Below are 7300 nucleotides of genomic sequence, written 5' to 3' on the forward strand. Positions count from 1 at the left end.
CTGAGACCTGTAGCCAGGGTGTATTCTGACAAAAGAGCCACAGCAGGCCAATAAAGCTGCTCCGGTTAGATCATGCGCTGTTTTTTTAGTACGGATGCACCTCTCTCCCGCTCTGCGCTGTCAAAGAGAGATGCTGAGAGAGGAGCGAGGGAAGGAAGGCAGGAAGGAAAGGTTTAAAAGGATGGACACCACATATGGTTTTCAGCAGCGTTTATTATTAACCTGTGAAATCGAATGCCATGGCTTATTCAGAACTACGTGCTGGATTCTGTCGTGGAACTACAGCATCCAGCCACAAGCTAAATCTTACCGTGCTCAAAAACTACATTTAACTTTGTAAAAAAAAAAAAATCCTAACGCAAGTTATTTTTCCTTGCAATTGATCTAGTCATCTTCCCATGATCAAAGTCTGTGTGAGGAGTGGCATTTCCTGCTGAAACGTGTTTTCCATTTCAGTGGAAGTTTAAAAAAAAGCCTCTTATTAATTCAGCATGTCTGCCTGGACTTCTGGGAAGTCTGTCCTTTACCATTCCATAAAGGCAAAAGGCTGTCGGATAATTTTCCACATGAGCCCCGTCATCTGGTTTCGTTCCCCGTCCGAGCAGGAAATGTTTCGAGGCCGAACAAAAGAATCACACGGTGTCTCGTCCCCTTGACCGCGGCCTGCCGTCAGGTCCTGACTAAAAAAGGAAAAACAACAACACATCCACTAACAGCTCGGAGATATTTTATAGCACTTTAGTGTTTAACCCAGTTCACTGAAAAACACCAGGCTGTGAGTTTAGGCCTCTCAAAATAAAGATTTTTGTTAGGAATGATATATATTTACTATTTTAAGACCTGTTAACACCATTGATAATGGTAATAGTGCAATTGTACTTATCTAAAGAGCAAGGAACTTGCTTAAACATTACTTAAACATTAAATTTAGACAATTTCTGCATGCAAACTATAAAAAAAAACATATGGAATTATTTAGTAAACAAAAAGTTTGAAACAAACCAGAATATGCTTTATATTTTAGATTCTTCAAAGTAGAACCTCTTGCTTAGATGACAGCTTTGCACAGTCAGCTTTATAAGGTAGAGTCACCTAGAATGAACAGCTTTCAGTTAACAGCTGTGCTGAACTCATCAAGGGTTAATTACTTGAATTTCTTGCCTCTTAATGTGTTTAAGAGCATCAGTTGTAAAGTTGTGAAGAGGTATTTGATTGGTATACAGTGAATAGCCCTGTATATGATTAATGTTATAATCCATATTATGGCAAGAACTACTCAATAAAACAAAATACTATAAGAAATGAAGGACAGTCCCTCTAAGAGTTTTCAAAAACGTATTATTAAGTGAAAGAAAGTATCCTCAAGTTCAGTCACAAAGACCATCAAAAGCATTATGATCGAACTGGCTCTTATCAGGACTGCGCCAGGAAAGGAAGACCAAGAGTTCCCTCTATTGTACAGGATTCCGAGTTACCAGCCTCAGAGCCCACCTAAATGATTTACAGTGTTTTTTGGTTTGTTAAACAATTTTAAGTTTATAATGCATATTTATTTATTTTTTTTTTTATCTGGAATTTAGAGAACCTCTTTGTAAACTTTTTTAAGATTTGTATTTTGTGTTCTAGTATTTATTATGCTTATATTTATCATTATTTAGTTAACAATTAACGTTAACAATTTGTTGTGAACGATGTTTTGTCCCAAAAATTATTGCGATAAACGATATTGGTGCCATTTTTAGACCACTAATTTGGCACTAATAAAGTAATAACATCATTTTGTAACAAATTAATTACTCTTTTAAATAAACTTTCCATTTCTGTTTACACACCTAATTTTGGAACCTGAAAAGTTCCAGCTTGAACCAAAGTAGGTTATAGTAGGTTCTTCAGTGTGTGCTATTTATACATACACATTGCAAAGTGCGGAGGCAGAGGAGCTGTGGGTCTTCCCCACACCATGATGTACAGCCCCGGTCTGTCCCTGCTGGCGCACATTGAACCAGCATAAAGACCCTGCCTCAGCCTTCATTCGAGAGATACGCTGATGGTGAACAGAAGGCTGAGGCAACACAAACCTAAGAGACACTAAAGTTAAGCAACTAGAGCCGCACTGAGACGTTACCATGTTTCTTTAAGTTGTGGTGATGATAGTGGTGTTGATAGAGGGCATTTTTCCTAATAAAAGGTGCAGCCATGCCCACAGTCACAATATATTTAAGTAAGTGCAAACACAAAGGACGATATCACGATTATTAAAATGATTGAGGTCATGGCCATTTAATGAGCGATAAGTCGATAATGTAGTTATTGTGACAGGCCTATCGTTATTCTAATATGAGTTTTCAGAATGAACACATTAAAAGAGCTGCAATAATATTGTAAATAACAGCAAACTCAAACTGTGTATTATCTGTGTGCTGCAACACAGGGGGGTTCACTCTACAGACTGAAAGCTTGTATAACGTAACTGAGCTGGAGTAGATTGAGATAGAGTGAGGCAAAGTGAGGTACAGTGAGGTAGATTGAGGCAGAGGGAGGTACAGTGATGTAGAGTGAGGTAGATTGAGGTAGAGTGAGGCAGAGGGAGGTACAGTGATGTAGAGTGAGGTAGATCGAGTTAATATGAGGCAGAGGGAGGTACAGTGATGTAGAGTGAGGTAGATCGAGTTAATATGAGGCAGAGGGAGGTACAGTGATGTAGAGTGAGGTAGATTAAGCTAAAGTGAGGCAGAGTGAGGTACAGCGAGGTAGAGTGAGGCAGAGGGAGGTACAGTGATGTAGAGTGAGGTAGATTAAGCTAAAGTGAGGCAGAGTGAGGTACACCGAGGTAGATTGAGGTAAAGTGAGGCAGAGGGAGGTACAGTGATGTAGAGTGAGGCAAAGTGAGGTACAGCGAGGTAGAATGAGGTACAGATAGGCAGACTGAGGTAGAGTGAGGTCAAAAGAGGTAGAGTGAGGTAGACCAAGGTAGAGTGAGGTAGAGCAGAAGTTATCACATCAGATTTTTGTCCATATCTTAAACCCGTTTATAGAGTTCATGCACGTATTTATAGAGTGTGAATCAGATTCCTTGAAACCCTGAGAACAGTTCCGCAGGATTACTCACAGCAGCAGAGGTGTTTCCTAGAGACATGATAGCCTTTTACCTTCATAGTGTTTTACAGTGTTTACAGGTTATTACAGTCAGGAGTCACGGCAGCACTGATACAGCGCGCTGTTTTTTTTCTTTCTGTGAAAGTTGGCCTCGGCCTGGTCCTCCTCAGCCAGAGCAGCACAGCGGGTTTATAGTGTGTCTCAGGATATTCCTGCTTCCCCCGTGTTGTGGTTGTAGGTCCCCTGACAGACTGAGCTGAACTGTTATGTCAAACAGGCCTGGATTCTTTCCACTTGGCTTCCGTTGGCTCCATGCTGGTCCATTCTATTGCTGGTGTGAAGAACACGGTGTTAGATACTTTTCAGTTGTTTGCGCAAAGAAACTTGGACATTTACTGTTACTCTAACTAAGGCTATCATGAGTTTTTATGATAAACATTTTAAAAGTGCTACGATAATATCAGGAATAACAGAAACTCATTTCTGTCAAAGCGGGGTAGAGTGAGGCAGAATGGGATAAATTGAGGTAAAGAGAAGGAAGAACTAGGTAAAGTGAGACAAAGCAAGGTAGAGAGAGGTAGAGCGAGTCAGAGTGAGGCAAAGTGAGGTAGGAAGAGCTAGAGTCAGGTAGAGTGAAGTAGATAGATCTAGACAGAGACAGAGTGAAGTAAAGCAAGGTAGAGTGAGTCAGAGTGAGGTACAGAGAGATAGAGCGAGGCAGAATGGGGTAAAGTAAGGTAGAGAGGGTTAGATCCAGGCCAAGTGGGGTAGAGTGACAGGTAGTACTAGGCAGATTAAGGTAAAGTGAGGTACAGAGATATAAAGCAAGGCAGAGTGAGGTAGAAAGAGCTAGAGTGAGGCAGAATGAGGTAAAGCGAGATACAGAGAGATTCAGTGAGGAAGAATGAGGTAAAGTACGATAGAGAGGAGTAGAGCAAGGCCAAGGTGAAGGTGGAGAGACGTAGAATGAGTCAGAGTAAGGTAAAGAGAGGTAGAGAGAGTTAGAATGAGGCATAGAGAGGTAGAGAGAGTTAGAATGAGACAGAGTGAGGTAAAGAGAGGTAGAGAGAGTTAGAATGAGACAGAGTGAGGTAAAGAGAGGTAGAGAGAGTTAGAATGAGACAGAGTGAGGTAAAGAGAGGTAGATAGAGTTAGAATGAAGCAGAGTGAGGTAAAGAGAGGTAGAGAGAGTTAGAATGAGGCAGAGTGAGGTAAAGAGAGGTAGAGAGAGTTAGAATGAGACAGAGTGAGGTAAAGAGAGGTAGAGAGAGTTAGAACAAGGCAGAGCGAGGTAAAGAGAGGTAGATAGAGTTAGAATGAGGTAGATTGAGGTAAAGAGAGGTAGATAGAGTTAGAATGAAGCAGAGTAAGGTAAATAGAGGTAGATAGAGTTAGAATGAGGCAGAGTGAGGTAAAGAGAGGTAGATAGAGTTAGAATGAGGCAGAGTGAGGTAAAGAGAGGTAGATAGAGTTAGAATGAGGCAGAGTGAGGTAAAGAGAGGTAGAGAGAGTTAGAATGAAGCAGAGTGAGGTAAAGAGAGGTAGAGAGAGTTAGAATGAAGCAGAGTGAGGTAAAGAGAGGTAGAGAGAGTTGGAATGATGCAGAGTAAGGGAAAGAGAGGTAGAGAGAGTTAGAATGAAGCAGAGTGAAGTAGAGAGAGTTAGAATGAGGCAGAGTGAGGTAAAGAGAGGTAGAGAGAGTTAGAATGAGGCATAGAGAGGTAAAGAGAGGTAGAGAGAGTTAGAATGAGGCAGAGTGAAGTAGAGAGAGTTAGAATGAGGCAGAGTGAGGTAAAGAGAGGTAGAGAGAGTTAGAATGAAGCAGAGTGAAGTAGAGAGAGTTAGAATGAGGCAGAGTGAGGTAAAGAGAGGTAGAGAGAGTTAGAATGAGGCAGAGTGAAGTAGAGAGAGTTAGAATGAGGCAGAGTGAGGTAAAGAGAGGTAGAGAGAGTTAGAATGAGGCAGAGTGAAGTAGAGAGAGTTAGAATGAGGCAGAGTGGGGTAAAGTGAGGTAGAGAGAGTTAGATTGAGGCATAGAGAGGTAAAGAGAGGTAGAGAGAGTTAGAATGAGACAGAGTGAGGTAAAGAGAGGTAGAGAGAGTTAGAATGAGACAGAGTGAGGTAAAGAGAGGTAGAGAGAGTTAGAATGAGACAGAGTGAGGTAAAGAGAGGTAGAGAGAGTTAGAACAAGGCAGAGCGAGGTAAAGAGAGGTAGATAGAGTTAGAATGAGGTAGATTGAGGTAAAGAGAGGTAGATAGAGTTAGAATGAAGCAGAGTAAGGTAAATAGAGGTAGATAGAGTTAGAATGAGGCAGAGTGAGGTAAAGAGAGGTAGATAGAGTTAGAATGAGGCAGAGTGAGGTAAAGAGAGGTAGATAGAGTTAGAATGAGGCAGAGTGAGGTAAAGAGAGGTAGAGAGAGTTAGAATGAAGCAGAGTGAGGTAAAGAGAGGTAGAGAGAGTTAGAATGAAGCAGAGTGAGGTAAAGAGAGGTAGAGAGAGTTAGAATGAAGCAGAGTGAGGTAAAGAGAGGTAGAGAGAGTTGGAATGATGCAGAGTAAGGGAAAGAGAGGTAGAGAGAGTTAGAATGAAGCAGAGTGAAGTAGAGAGAGTTAGAATGAGGCAGAGTGAGGTAAAGAGAGGTAGAGAGAGTTAGAATGAGGCATAGAGAGGTAAAGAGAGGTAGAGAGAGTTAGAATGAGGCAGAGTGAAGTAGAGAGAGTTAGAATGAGGCAGAGTGAGGTAAAGAGAGGTAGAGAGAGTTAGAATGAAGCAGAGTGAAGTAGAGAGAGTTAGAATGAGGCAGAGTGAGGTAAAGAGAGGTAGAGAGAGTTAGAATGAGGCAGAGTGAAGTAGAGAGAGTTAGAATGAGGCAGAGTGAGGTAAAGAGAGGTAGAGAGAGTTAGAATGAGGCAGAGTGAAGTAGAGAGAGTTAGAATGAGGCAGAGTGAGGTAAAGAGAGGTAGAGAGAGTTAGAATGAGACAGAGTGAGGTAAAGAGAGGTAGAGAGAGTTAGAATGAGGCAGAGTGAGGTAAAGAGAGGTAGAGAGAGTTAGAATGAGACAGAGTGAGGTAAAGAGAGGTAGAGAGAGTTAGAACAAGGCAGAGCGAGGTAAAGAGAGGTAGAGAGAGTTAGAATGAGGCAGAGTGAGGTAAAGAGAGGTAGAGAGGGTTAGAATGAGGCAGAGCGAGGTAAAGAGAGGTAGAGAGAGTTAGAATGAGACAGAGTGAGGTAAAGAGAGGTAGAGAGAGTTAGAATGAGATAGAGTTAGGAAAAGAGAGGTAGAGAGAGTTAGAATGAGATAGAGTTAGGAAAAGAGAGGTAGAGAGAGTTAGAATGAGATAGAGTTAGGAAAAGAGAGGTAGAGAGAGTTAGAACAAGGCAGAGCGAGGTAAAGAGAGGTAGAGAGAGTTAGAATAAGGCAGAGTGAGGTAAAGAGAGGTAGAGAGGGTTAGAATGAGGCAGAGCAAGGTAAAGAGAGGTAGAGAGAGTTAGAATGAGATAGAGTTAGGAAAAGAGAGGTAGAGAGGGTTAGAATGAGGCAGAGTGAGGTAAAGAGAGATAGAGAGAGTTAGAATGAGACAGAGTGAGGTAAAGAGAGGTAGAGAGAGTTAGAATGGCAGAGGGAGGTAAAGAGAGGTAGAGCCAGGCAGAATGAGGTAAAAAGAGGTACAGAGGGGTAGAGCCAGGCAGAGTGAAGTGAGGTAGAAAGGGGTAGAGCTAGGCAGAGGGAGGTAAAGAGAGGTAGATAGAGGTAGCGTGAAGCAGAGTGAGGCAGAAAGGGCTAGAATCAGGTAGAGTGAGGTACAGTGAGATGGAAGGAGGTAGAGGGAGGCAGAGTGAGGTAGAAAGAGGCAAAATGAGTTGTAATGCTATTCAGATGGAAGATAAAGGTTAGCGTGAATAATAAATGATTAAAATGCAGTCATATTTATTAAGCTACACATACAGTAGTAGTGTGTAAAATATGTTTAATAGACATGTTGTTGTTTATCTCAGTAAATTGAGATAAATATCAGACAGCATAATTAGCCATCATCCAATCAGCTCCTTAATGATATGCGGTTTATGCAGTTAACACTGATTGATGCTGTTTACTTGCTTACTGTAATTCAACAAATGAGAGAGAGAGAGAGAGAGAGAGAGAGAGATAGAGCACAGCTGTTGCTGAATGTTTATTATATGTTAATGAAAACTGAGTTTC

General features: G+C 41.5%; 1 long non-coding RNA gene across 13 annotated transcripts; it reads left to right on the forward strand.

Annotated features, from left to right (window-relative positions):
* The first annotated feature begins 1932 nt into the window (after positions 1-1932).
* On the forward strand, positions 1933-6357 carry LOC125802185 (uncharacterized). 13 transcript variants are annotated; one of them, XR_007439173.1, is made up of 8 exons: positions 1933-4087; positions 4118-4227; positions 4268-4347; positions 4388-4437; positions 4478-4547; positions 4778-5177; positions 5298-5347; positions 5388-6186. It is a non-coding gene; the product is annotated as an uncharacterized LOC125802185 (long non-coding RNA). The 13 variants fall into 13 exon arrangements; XR_007439168.1 differs by lacking the exon at positions 4778-5177 and adding an exon at positions 6288-6357 and having other exon boundaries at positions 2306-4087; positions 4478-4667; positions 5388-5767; XR_007439169.1 differs by lacking the exon at positions 4778-5177 and having other exon boundaries at positions 2306-4087; positions 4478-4667; positions 5388-5767; positions 6128-6187.
* Positions 6358-7300: the final 943 nt, after the last annotated feature.

This window comes from Astyanax mexicanus, chromosome 5 (genome assembly GCF_023375975.1).
Source record: "Astyanax mexicanus isolate ESR-SI-001 chromosome 5, AstMex3_surface, whole genome shotgun sequence".
In the NCBI taxonomy this organism is placed as follows: Eukaryota; Metazoa; Chordata; class Actinopteri; order Characiformes; family Acestrorhamphidae; genus Astyanax; species Astyanax mexicanus.